A 12,022-nucleotide genomic window follows, 5' to 3' on the forward strand; every position below is an offset into this window, starting at 1 on the left:
CGCGACTCAATTTACCTCAGCGTAAATATCTTGTTGCCGGGTGATAAGGACTCGTAAAGTTTTACGACGTTAAATAATAGTCCTAATAATAGCTATCCAATCGACATCACGCCCGATCATTTCTCGGAATTACAACTGACCGATGTTAACCACTAACTTTCTCACTCGCCCATTACAACCACCATCAATTAATATCTTGTAATTAATCCACAGCGAAATGAAAACCAGAAATTCTTATCACCACACCCATTTTTCTTTCGCATTTACCCCTCCCCATCTCTCATTTCAATTCTGGTTTTGTATCTTTTTAATGACCCCCCCCCCCCTCCCCTCCCCTCATATAATTGATCAGTATGGAGTGCAATGAGTATCAACAGCGATCATCGGCCCTCGGTAACATCCCAAGGGTAATAGCGTTAATTACCGGTCCCTGGGTGCATAATTGTGAAAGGAGAGAGAGGGAAGTAGTGGACTTAAACTATAGTGTAACAGCTTGAACGGTCAATTATTATTCCGGGTCTCGACTGATTAGTCACTTGCCATCACAAAGTGTTAGATCGTAAGCAAAAAATTACGCTGCAACAACTAATGACGCGTTTTCCCCCAGTCTTTTTCGCCCTCTTTTATATTTATTCGAATGCTTTTACCGTGACTCTTTGCACGACAAGTAATTATTCAACACCCTTGATTGGAATACTGATAGGTACTTCACGCGAGGGTTTTTACGTTGTACGATGAGTTTTCAAAGAATCATTTTCACCCAACGGCTATTGTTGTTGTTCAATCAATTTTTCTTTCTCATTGGCATTTTTCAACGGTAAATGTCAAGAAATTCATTACTCCGTGGGGCATAAATTTATCCGTTGCAATGTCTCATTACGCTCCCTCGTGCGCACTGGCATTTATCAGATTTGGAGGATGGAAAATTATTTTTATCGACGTTTTAATGCACCAGACAAAAATCTAAAATGTGAATTGTCCGATGGTTTATTGCTACTGTCCATGCGAACCCGATAACCATCTCGATGAGGTGACGGCAGATTCCGTGTACCCAACGTGGTGTTAATTACCGGACAATTACGGCATTATGGATAACAGTGGAATCACCGCGTTGGTACTGGATGTTTGCATCATTGAATCATCGGGAAGGTTAATGTCAGGAGAAACCAGTAGTGGCGCTGGTTAGTTCCCAGTGGACAACTTGTTACAAATAAAAATAACTATTGCATTATCAATCAGTCGGAGAATTAATGAGTGCTGAATTTGATTGGATGAATTCGTTCTTTCATATAAATAGCATGACAAAGAAAAATCACCGATAAGGAAGATGAAAAATTGCCAAACATCGAGGAAGTGTTTGTTGGGTGGGACGAGAAAATCAATGTGCTGTTATTATTCCCTGACATTACAGTACAATAACCAAAGGCGCCATATAAGACTAGTTGGTCAGACAACGTGTGAGGCGGACTTGCATGCCCATACCATTTCCCTCTCTCTACCCCTTGCATTCACACGTAAATCACTCGATTCACTGTAGGGGTAATGCGAGAAGAGAGCTCCGGCGATAGTCTAGTCGTTAAATATCGTCGTTATATTCGTCAGGTTTATAACGATCCCAGCAATAAAATCATTTACACGGTCTTGTGGTGGGCCCCTCAAGGGGGTGGCAGGTTGTAGAAAAAAATGCAGTGAAGGTGAGGATGGGGGAGAGAGAGAAAAAAAAAATTCAAGTCTCGGGGCGAGTTCGTTACCATCCTTGGAATTGCTTTCTTCTCCTCAGCACATTTCGCCTGCCAGATGAGCAACACTTTTTCTTTTTTCTTCTATTTATTTTCTCAGTTTGGTTGAGTTTTTTTCCCCCGTATTTTCTCACTCTACAATCTCGGGGGGCTCTCTTATCGGCCCGCATTGAGATGCCTCGTAATTTCAAGAGAAATCGGCACCGAGTTTGCCGCGAAAGAACGCGCGCGCCATTTCTTATCTCGGTATATTCGATCGTGATTAAAAATCCTGGGGGAGTTAGCGGATTTTTTTTTAAATGCCCAGTGGCCGAGAATATGAGTTCTATTATTGTGGCTCAGATGTGGAATTTTCGATAGTGACATCATGATTGTTTATTTCGAGTGGCTTGAATAAAAAAAAAGACGTCTACATACCGAGAGCGATCCATTGGGTTCTTTTTAAATTCACCCGTTGACGATTCGCCAAGTTTCGGATTTCTTCAATACTCCGTTGTTATCCCGTCGTTTTTTATGAGTTTGTCTCACTAAAACAAATTACTGTGCACTAAAAACACGCGGTCACTAACTGGTATCAGTTAAACTTTGCATTTCGGTATGTCCCGGCGTTTTGTTTTGATGTCTTTTTTTTTCGATGAACACCAAAGAAAATGTAAACACTTTTTGCTGTCGACTCACTTCTCACCGTTTCTTTCGATCCAGATTTAATTCTCAACTCGATAAAATCAAATTTTAAAAGCTGATTAATCCTGTCGCCATTGCCAGAATTAACGTCACAAAAAGCGGTCGAGACACGGGCAAAAGCACTTGGAAATTGCCGAAATAAACCCCCATAACAGTGGGCACGTAGAACTGGCAATATCAACTATTTTCCATTTCACAAAGTCACAAATCTCGGTGATAAATCCGTGCGGTATTTAACAATAATTAACTCCGTTTGACCACGATATACAATCGATCTCACCTGACTTTTGTATGGATGGATCGCTACACGTGGCGAGATGGTCCGTGGGCCACCGTCTGTAACTACTTCCTCCTGTCCCGGCCAATCACAGAGCCGGATTCCCACTCGGCCCCCCTCGGTGGTGATCGGCTCGCTTCGTATTCCACCGCTTTATTTTCAAAACACAATGTTTTAAGAGGGAAAAAAAAAATCCCGACCTACGATAAATTCCCGGGACAGGTCCGGAGGAAAAACCGCGTGGTCGCGACGCATCCACAACCCCGCGGATATGTATTCACACTGTCATCGCCATTTTCACCTCAATCCCACCGACCAATCCAACAGATCAATTCAATCGATCAATTCGACCGATCAATCTAACCGATTAATTCAATCGATCCAACCTTCGCGAGGCACAAACCGATAGCAAGGAATTTTTAACTCAAATATTCACTTGGTTGTGCATTTATATTAAAATAATAAACTGTGAAATAAATAGAGCGCGTTAAAAAACCGCGCGGTGCAGTTTCACAGGGAGCGTGCGCCTCGTCCAGCGTCCAACACGGTACTACCTCACTCCCCTTCTCGCTCACCCACTCGCGTCTTTTCTCTCTCTCTCTCTCTCTCTCTTTCTCTGGATTACAAACTCCCCCCCAACGCCCCCACCCGTCGACGCGACACTGCCATATCCCCCCCGTATCTCCCCGTCATCCTGACGTCCCTACGGCCTCTCGCTCTAAGACGAAAATAAAAAAATTTGGATTGTAATATTTTCGAAAAGCAATTATTTCTTTCCCAGACAATCGATCAGCCGATTTTTCACATTTTTATTATTTAATCAGCAATTATTGATATAAGTATATATCCGATACCGTGGAAAATACTGTGTTCGATTTTTAAAAAATGATGGACTATATTTTTGAGGGTGATAGACGCGAAAATTCATAATGCGCGTTTATAAATTCTGCCTTCGTGTGTTTATTATAATTTAATAATTAATTGTCATGACGTCAATGTTGTACTAGTAAAAATGCGTGAATTTCATTGCATCATTTCTTATTTGTATCCTTATGATTCAACGGGATATTGTTGTTTGCGATTTGCCTGTCGCCTCTGTGTGTTCTCATGTATCTTCACTCGGTCCCCTACTTGAACTTTATACGGACTTTTTTCAAGTTTTTAAGATTGTCACATGGTAGACTGATTTCCTTGCGACTTTCGAGTCCTCGTTAAATGAATGACGTCATGAATCGACGATGGACACCAGCAGAGAGACAATGTTTATTTTTTTTCTTTTAGGTGACTGCAAGAATTTCGGGAGACTCCCTTTTTGTAAACAGAATACACGTGAAAATTTCCAGGGGTTTGAGTTCTATTATGGGTATTAAGGCAGTTTTAGATTTGTCACTCAGAATTGTGGTGATTGCAAAGGCCTGCAAAATAGACGTTTTTTGAGGTGTCAATAATTGTTTTTTAATGTTTCTCCCTTTGGCGTGCAATAGACTCAAATTACGCGAAAAACAAATTATAACATGGAAATCAGAAATGAGAATGGGATTGGTTTTGATGAGTATCAGTCGATTGTTCGCCTACTAATTGGAAAAACGCCTGAAGTGTACACCTTTCACGCGATTGTGCGAAATTACCGATATAATTGAATGGATTTGTACCGCCAGATGACTTTGATTGTCACGTGTGTGCGGGTGGTTTCCGCAGAATAAATCGTTAACCTGTATTACACCTCCAAAAATAATCGCGAGTGTCTCGTCAGTGTGTTGTATATTGTTATAAAGTTCGAGAGATTAATAAGAAATTATTAGTGTACCGGCTTCCGCCAGCACTAGTAAAATCCCCCAACAAGAGATCGCACGAGTCAAGTTATATGAGTGAAGCGTTTCAGAATTAGCGTGCACGGAGCACATGCTAAACATTCAATAAACCGCCTCGAAAAGCCGACCGAAATAATCGTAATCATAAATAATCGAGTCTAAATATAATGCGTCTAGAGTTTTTGGTCCCTGGATTATCTCGCGCACCAACTGCCACGTCTAGTTAAAATGTACTCGAGACTCGGTGATTTTATAACAACAAATCCTCGTTTTTCATCTTTTTATATCGATCCGAGACACTTCAAAGTGGTTATCAAAATAATTTGGACCGTCGTTTCACCCGAGAGTCGTTAGTTGAAGGCTGTAAAATTATTATTCCGGGATTCTCGATCGGTTTCGATGCAAATCAATTGCCCTATTCAATCAAACTGAATTTGATGGTCTGGAAGAGTTGAAAATAAATATAATGAACGAGAGACTTCATCTGAAGATGTTTAAGGTTTAAAAAAAAAAAGATAATGAACATATATAAGATGCCAGAACATCCATCGATCAGGCGATTGAGCGCCAACATATCATGAGCTGATCCATTCAAAATAACATAATGGTTAACTAAGCGTGTCCGCGATGGTCATTACTACAGAATAATGCGGGTAATGGGTTACATACTAGCCTGTGACAAACAAAACTCAAATCCGAGACGGAATTACGTGTCGCACGAACAACAGCCGATGTAAGCTATACTGTGAATTTTTTTTTTTTACCACATCATCATTAACTCAAGTTGATGACTGGATTGTGGAGAATTTGATGACCAATTACTGGCCAAGGTAGAAACTCGAAATTAATAAAAATTTTAAATTGAACTCCGAAAAACTTAAAGCACTTAAAACACTTTCCAGCGTCTCAATTCACGACTTTAAGAACTCAAATTTCTATTTCCCGAATTTTCAAATTAAAACTACCAGGTCTCAAATGACTAATCTCATAATTCAAAACAGTCAAGATCAAACTTTTAGTATGTCGAAATAATTTTTGTCTTGTGTTGTTTGAATAACATAATTGCGTACGTTAAAAGCCAGTAGAGTCTTCCCCTAATATTGCCCCGAATTATTGTACATGCTTATCACCATAATTAACTAGAGTCTCGTCATCCCGATCGATTATCGATCCCGATACTTCGGGGGTCGACCTTATCCGCCTCATTTCTCCCAACTTGGTATCTCGTATGCATTTGCAACGTCGGCCCAACGGACATATGGTTGACTGGTTCAGGCGATTAGACACATTTGCATGACAATGACCCAGAGTCTGCCCACCATCGGCCACAGGGGCTTTATTACAACCACCCATAGGTCCAAGTCTAACTCAGTATGGACGACATAATGGCACTTAACCTAGTGTTGGAGAGTCGAGTTTGCGAGAAATTCAAAAAGAAAAAAAAAATCATAATAATAATAAATTCAACTCCAAGATTACCACGTTGGTCCTGCACCCGCGGCGCTGGCTTTTGTGTACAATTCACTTTTCTTTTTTGTCTCAAACCTCTCACCCACCGAATAGACTCTCTCATGTGATGTGTAACCATATTAGCTGATATGTTTTATTCCAGCTCCACCCAGCCCTCAGATGAAAGTAGAGTGAAAAAAATTTATAAAAAATTCAGACCCGCACGTTTTAGTTCGATGAAGGTTTCACCGGGGCTGGAAGAATAATAGACTGACCTCGGGTTAGAAATTAATTATAAAAGTGCGGAGTAGTCCGGTGGTACAGCACGATGGGGATGGCAATCAAGGGCCACATGAATTAATGGCCAACCCCAACTACCCCTTGGAGATAACGTCGGAATGGGGTAGTGTCTCCGCAACTTCGTTCCGCCAAGTAAAACGTTATAACCAGTACCACGACACATACTACCCGACCATCCCCTCAACCAACTTCATCCCCACAAATGTGTTTACACGTATGGAAAGAGGGGGAGGGGGGGCAGGGGCCAATAACACCAACACACGAGTCCAAGATATTATCCCTGCCCTTCGAACTCGGATATAGCATTCAATTTATAGATTGCTTGATTTTCCACACGCTCTTCCCAACTCCTCCACTTTAACACAAAAGTACTCAAAGTCTTCCTCACAGTATTCGGTGTTAAACCGCTAATTGATTGGGAGGAATATTTTGAAATATATAGAAATTAATAGTGTCATTAATTGATCGATCGATTTATCGATCTTCGAGACGATCTGGAGACGATAGAACATTTTACGAGATTCTACATATCTGAATAGCAGAAAGATGAAAATTCTATACATGAATACAATCGATTGTGATAAATAATCAATTGAAAGTTATTGAAATCATTGATTTTCGCCCATAAACACCTAAATTACCACAGGTATAAATTCCAACGAATTTCTCTTAAATTTCTAAATTTCTCTCACCTGCAATTAATGTCCCCATAAATCCCTCGTATTTTGCCATAATTCAGAATAGAATATCTCAAAATGTTCGACAAAGAGCGGGGAAAAAATGGGAGAACAATTGGTTGATACTTTAAGGAGATAAGGAGATGAGACATCCTGAAATCTCGTTTCGTCCCGCATGAGAGAAAAACATAAAAGTCTATTGCTACTGGCAACGCCGAGATATATCACCGTGCATTAAGTGGTGCCACAAAAAACTAGTAATTCACTGATCGATTTCGATGCATTCACCGATTACCAATATATATTGAGACCAATGGGTTTGGTGTACCAGCTGCTTACCGAACGGAACCAACTTACGGAGATTATAAAGCGTTTACGGTGCAGCTTCCCGCCTGCGGGCACTCCAGTACTCCTCACCCTAATCTGCATAAAAATGGTGGTACCTCAAGGGAGGGAAGGGCACAGACTCGATCCTTAATACGAGATCAGATTATGATTCTGTGGGTGGAAGGGGAATTACGTCTGCTCCGAGAAGTGAGAAGAGAAAAATTGTAAAAAGGACGATGCTTGTTACACCCAGAAAAATACACGATTCGAATGAAATAGAGACCTCCATTTAAACTTCTTTTTCATTTCAAGCAAGTCGTTATTACTCATGAATAGGCTTGTTTAGTTGGTTCAATGACAATAATCTATTCCCTCTAAATAAGTGGTTATTAATTTCGATGAAGCAATTTATTCAATTCAAATGAATGAATTCAAATGAAAATGAGAAAAGGTATAAAGAAGGAAGTCGTTGCCGAATTCAACGGGAATTCAATACCTCGTTTCGTCATTAAGCGTTTATCACCGTAACTTTGAGATTTTAAGGCGATCAGGTGGTTGGATTGTCGGGGTGGAAAATAGGTAGGGATTTTTTTTTTCTTCCGCTTTACCAGAGAAAAATTCCCTCGCGGCTTCTGTATGTACAGACTACGGGTGGTATGCATTTACCGTAACGGATTGTGAGAATCTCCAGATGCTGCAGGTTCATGGAAAGCAATGCTACCCGAATGATAACACAAATCTAGCCGGCAATGCAAGTTCAAAGATCAGAATGATTTTTAAGGGCTCGGAAAAAAAAATGCTTGGAATATTTACTGGATAAATTGCATCATGTCCCGTCAGAAAAAAATTTGATCTTTTCCCTCAGAGGAAAGACTACATTCACGAGAAATTTTCTCCAACCCGACAACCTGAACTATTCCTCACCAAAATGCCTATATACTCCCTATATTGATAAATGCCATAGGCCCGAATTTGTTCTCATTCTGCGCGACAAATAAACCACAAAAGCCTGTCCCACCCGAAATAAAAAACGATATGATTTGTGACTCGGAATCCGTTTATAATTCGTTTGAGTTTGTTATTTTTCGCGGTGTGCGGATGTTCAGCGTGCCGACACCCCGCGAGGGAAATAAAGAGTCCCGCCTTCTAATGGCGGCGAGACACTGTCCCCAATGCCAGAGGGTGGACAAGGGGGAGTAAAGTGGGGTTCCGTGGAAAGGGGGGTTATAAGAGGAAGGAAAAGAGAGTTTAGGAAGGGCGCAACTAACGATATATCTCAGGGACTATTGTCTTGCGCGGGTACCGCGCGACAGTCGTGGCCATTATATCAAGATTAACTCTCTTATGCCCGGGTCCAGAGAGGTGGGTTACGAGGGTGTGTGTGGTGAGTGAGACCAACGGGAGGTAAAAGGATATAAAGGGATAGGAGTCCGCTTGCACACGTACTTATAACCATCGAATACAGTGCTCGGGTGGAATGAGGGGTGGGTGAGGAGGATGAGGGCATTTTGAGATTCCTGAGAGTCCATGCCAGGAGTGTACTCTCGGCCTCATGGCGCGTATACCACTGGCAAAGGTACACAAGGAGGCAATGGCCAACTTTTCTCTCCCGCTATCTGTGTGTTCGCAGTGTTACTCACGAGAGAAGAGGGCATAAGAGAGCCAGGGGTGTATGCTAGGCATCCGCAGAAGAGGACATTATAAGGAGTTATGAGGTCCTGCTTCATACGTGAGGCCTCCCTCCACCCTACTTTTTCAATTCTTATTTTTTTCTTCTTTCTCATCCTCCTCCACCTCCACCTCTACCACCCTGCATGACCCCCACCCCTCTCTCTCTCTGTCGCATATCCAGTATTTTGTACGGTTTTCCCTCTGCACCTCCTTCGTCGCGTCGAGCATACATGAACACAAGACTCCGGAGACTTCTCTCTTCAGAATTCTTATACAAGATCTGTGGCGGGTTCTTAATGTCTTCTCCCTTTTAATGTTCCTCGCTTGTGCCCTCGGGGTCGATCCTCCAACATTTTTGCCCCAGAGTACTTTATACTCTCCCTTTCACCACCCTCTCTCACCCCCTCGTTCTACCTCCGGGTAACACTGTCCGTGCCTCATTCCTTGACCCCGATATTGAGTTATAACCGTCGTATTTATCGTTTCAAAATTCTACCCGTTGTCTTACCACTGGGTGGAGTTAAAAGTTGGATTTAAAAAATTGTTTTGTTGGATTTTTACTCTTGTTGATCGTTCTGGTTGTTGTCGCTTTTTTTCTTTTATTTATTTTGGGCGAGGAATTTTTAGCGAGGGAAAGGAATTCCTGGTCGACGGTTGTATCCACACGGGGATTCTCGCTGGTTGAAATATCTGAGATCGATTCATCGTTTTTTTTTTTGGAGGGATTTAATCCTTTATTTTAGGTTTTTCTTTCTTTTAGTAACTCCTCCTACGAATTCACTTTAGATATCTGCCGGGTAGTCACCACTAGTAGTCGTGTTTTAGGGGCTATTCTAATTCGAAGAGATCTATAAACATGCTCCTTCTTTTCAATGGGAGAAAAACGGCCTCTCCCTCGAGGCAGGCGCCTCTCGTATACATCGTTCGATCCACTACGACTGATGATAAAAAATGGGTAGTTCCGTCGTCTGGGTGTATGACGGGTATTAGTTCTCTGCCTCAAATTGAGGTATTTTTCCTGGGCTTATGGCGAAATACCTGGAGACATCTGGGTTGACGACATGAGCGGTGATGTTGGCGCTTGCAGGTTTCAACTACGGTGTTTCACTCTTGACCGCCCCCTCGTGCTACTGTACATCGTCGGCCACCTCCTTCGGTTGCAACCTACTCCTCCGGCCCAACACATCCATCTCCCTGTACCTCCCCGGCTACTGGCACACGCTCATTCTACACGACGTACTATGCCCTGACCATGAATGAAACCACGTGTCGCATCCATGGTCCCACACACACTAAAATTTATCATAAAATTTACCCCGCGGCACCGCTTGGGACTAATCATTATCATTTTTGTCATCTAAATTTTCAATTAAATAAGTTGAATACAGTTGAAAATCTTCACTAAATTTATCATTTATCTCACCATGTCCCAAGATATTTCAAGCGAGTTTATTGCAGGATCTCAAATAGAAAGAATATTCCCTCCTCTGATTTCTCAAGATTGATTACGAAAAAGCTCGAAGAAAGCGAGTTTAATCTCGAAAATTGAAATACCCCCGGTAAAATTGGAAACAGTCGATGCCCCCAGTGATGATACAGGATATTCCCGTCATTCGATGAGAAATCGAAATGATCAATTTCAAGAGATTCATTCCATCAGAAGGGATGAGAACGAGACAATAGTTGGCCTATTGTCACCGATTCCTCGACGAGCATCCGGGGAAAGCAACCACCATCTCCTGTAGTAGCTTCATTTCTCTGAGATGTAGGGAGGAAGAAAAGAGATTAACGAATTCGGCGAGGGGGAGGGGGGAGGGAGGGGAGGGGGCACCCCAGGCATTTTTACGGTCGATTACGATATACCGGCTTTGTGAAGAACACCCCGACGGGGAAAAAAAGGTGTAGCGACAAGAGAAACCTAGGTGAAGAGACTGGCGTAAATAAGACAACGGAGATCAGAATTGAGATTAACAGCGCAGCAGGTATTGAGATCCGAGGTGTCACAATTTCAGGGTGCATTGTCTACTCCAGCTTCAACCCATTGTCATCTATCCCTCATGGTTTTTTGGACGTTTCAGCTGAGGCATTTGACAGTACAGTAGACAGTGAGAGAGAGAGAGACAGAGCGAGAGAAAGAAAAGAAGGAAAATAAAGGAGAAGAATCATGAAATAGTGAATAAAATCCGAGAAACGAGATCGTGGGATTTTGTTGCAAGGACATTTCAAGCTCTCTCGACGCATAAAGAATTTTCTAAAATGCCTGTTTACCTTTGGAAATCCCAGCCCCGTTTTGTTTAGTTTTTCCGGCCAGTTTTCCCATTCTCGGGTTCTTTACAACAGAATTTTTATTCTCTTCAGTTCCTTCCTCTTTTATCTGCTGGGATTATTCGTGGAAGTGCAACTACAGGAGAATCGCTGGGGTTATACCACACGGAGAAAAAAATTTGACCAAAAGTGACCGTAAAAATGGGGTAAATATTTTTTCAAGAGACGTAGTAAGAACTCAGATTTCACTCATAAAAAATCTATAACTATAACACCTCCGGTGAAAATTATTGCCCAACTCTGTTAAATTTATGAAATTGAAGAGAGTTTATTCAACAACCATTTTTTCTTCATGCAGTAAATGTCGAGTCGTTAAATGACTGACCGGGGGACAAACTCTATGTGAAATTTCAAGACAATAGTACAACAGTGTATTTTCACACGCCCTTGGGATCTCCCTCGCGATTCAACAAGGGGTGGAATCACCCCATCGGAATCTGGTCATCACCTGGACACCGAATCCTCTGCCTCTTCTCCACAGACACTTCGCATAAATTAATCTCTGGGTGTTCACCCCCTCCCCAGGACAAAACCAACGCCTAAAGATTAAAAAAGAAAAAAAAAGAAAAATCAGAGCAGCTGACAACACCAGCTGATGCTCCGAGGGACAATTTTTGGAAAGATCCTCGTGTGAGAGCGTCTTCGAGTTAATTGCTCCAATTCTCCCGTATTCCCTGTTTTTTATAAAAAAAAAAATAATCGAAAAATTGTGTAGAACTGGGGACAATGGTTGTGAAAAAAATGCGACGAGTCTCGAATTTG

At 41.9% G+C, this 12,022-nt stretch overlaps 1 protein-coding gene across 5 annotated transcripts in view; it reads right to left on the reverse strand.

Moving 5' to 3' along the window:
• The window catches only part of LOC105273925 (Zn finger homeodomain 2), a 142,231-nt gene that overhangs the window by 101,549 nt on the left and 28,660 nt on the right, over positions 1-12,022 (reverse strand). For 3 of the 5 annotated variants that reach the window (XM_011316661.1, XM_011316660.1, XM_011316655.1), the window contains exon 1: positions 2,157-2,587. The exons of the other annotated variants lie outside the window; for them this stretch is intronic. The gene's annotated coding sequence lies outside the window, so the exon portion shown is untranslated. Of the gene's footprint in view, positions 1-2,156; positions 2,588-12,022 lie in introns of those variants that run through there. 5 annotated transcript variants of the gene reach the window in all.

This window comes from Fopius arisanus, unplaced genomic scaffold (assembly GCF_000806365.1).
Source record: "Fopius arisanus strain USDA-PBARC FA_bdor unplaced genomic scaffold, ASM80636v1 scaffold00008, whole genome shotgun sequence".
Classification (NCBI taxonomy): Eukaryota; Metazoa; Arthropoda; class Insecta; order Hymenoptera; family Braconidae; genus Fopius; species Fopius arisanus.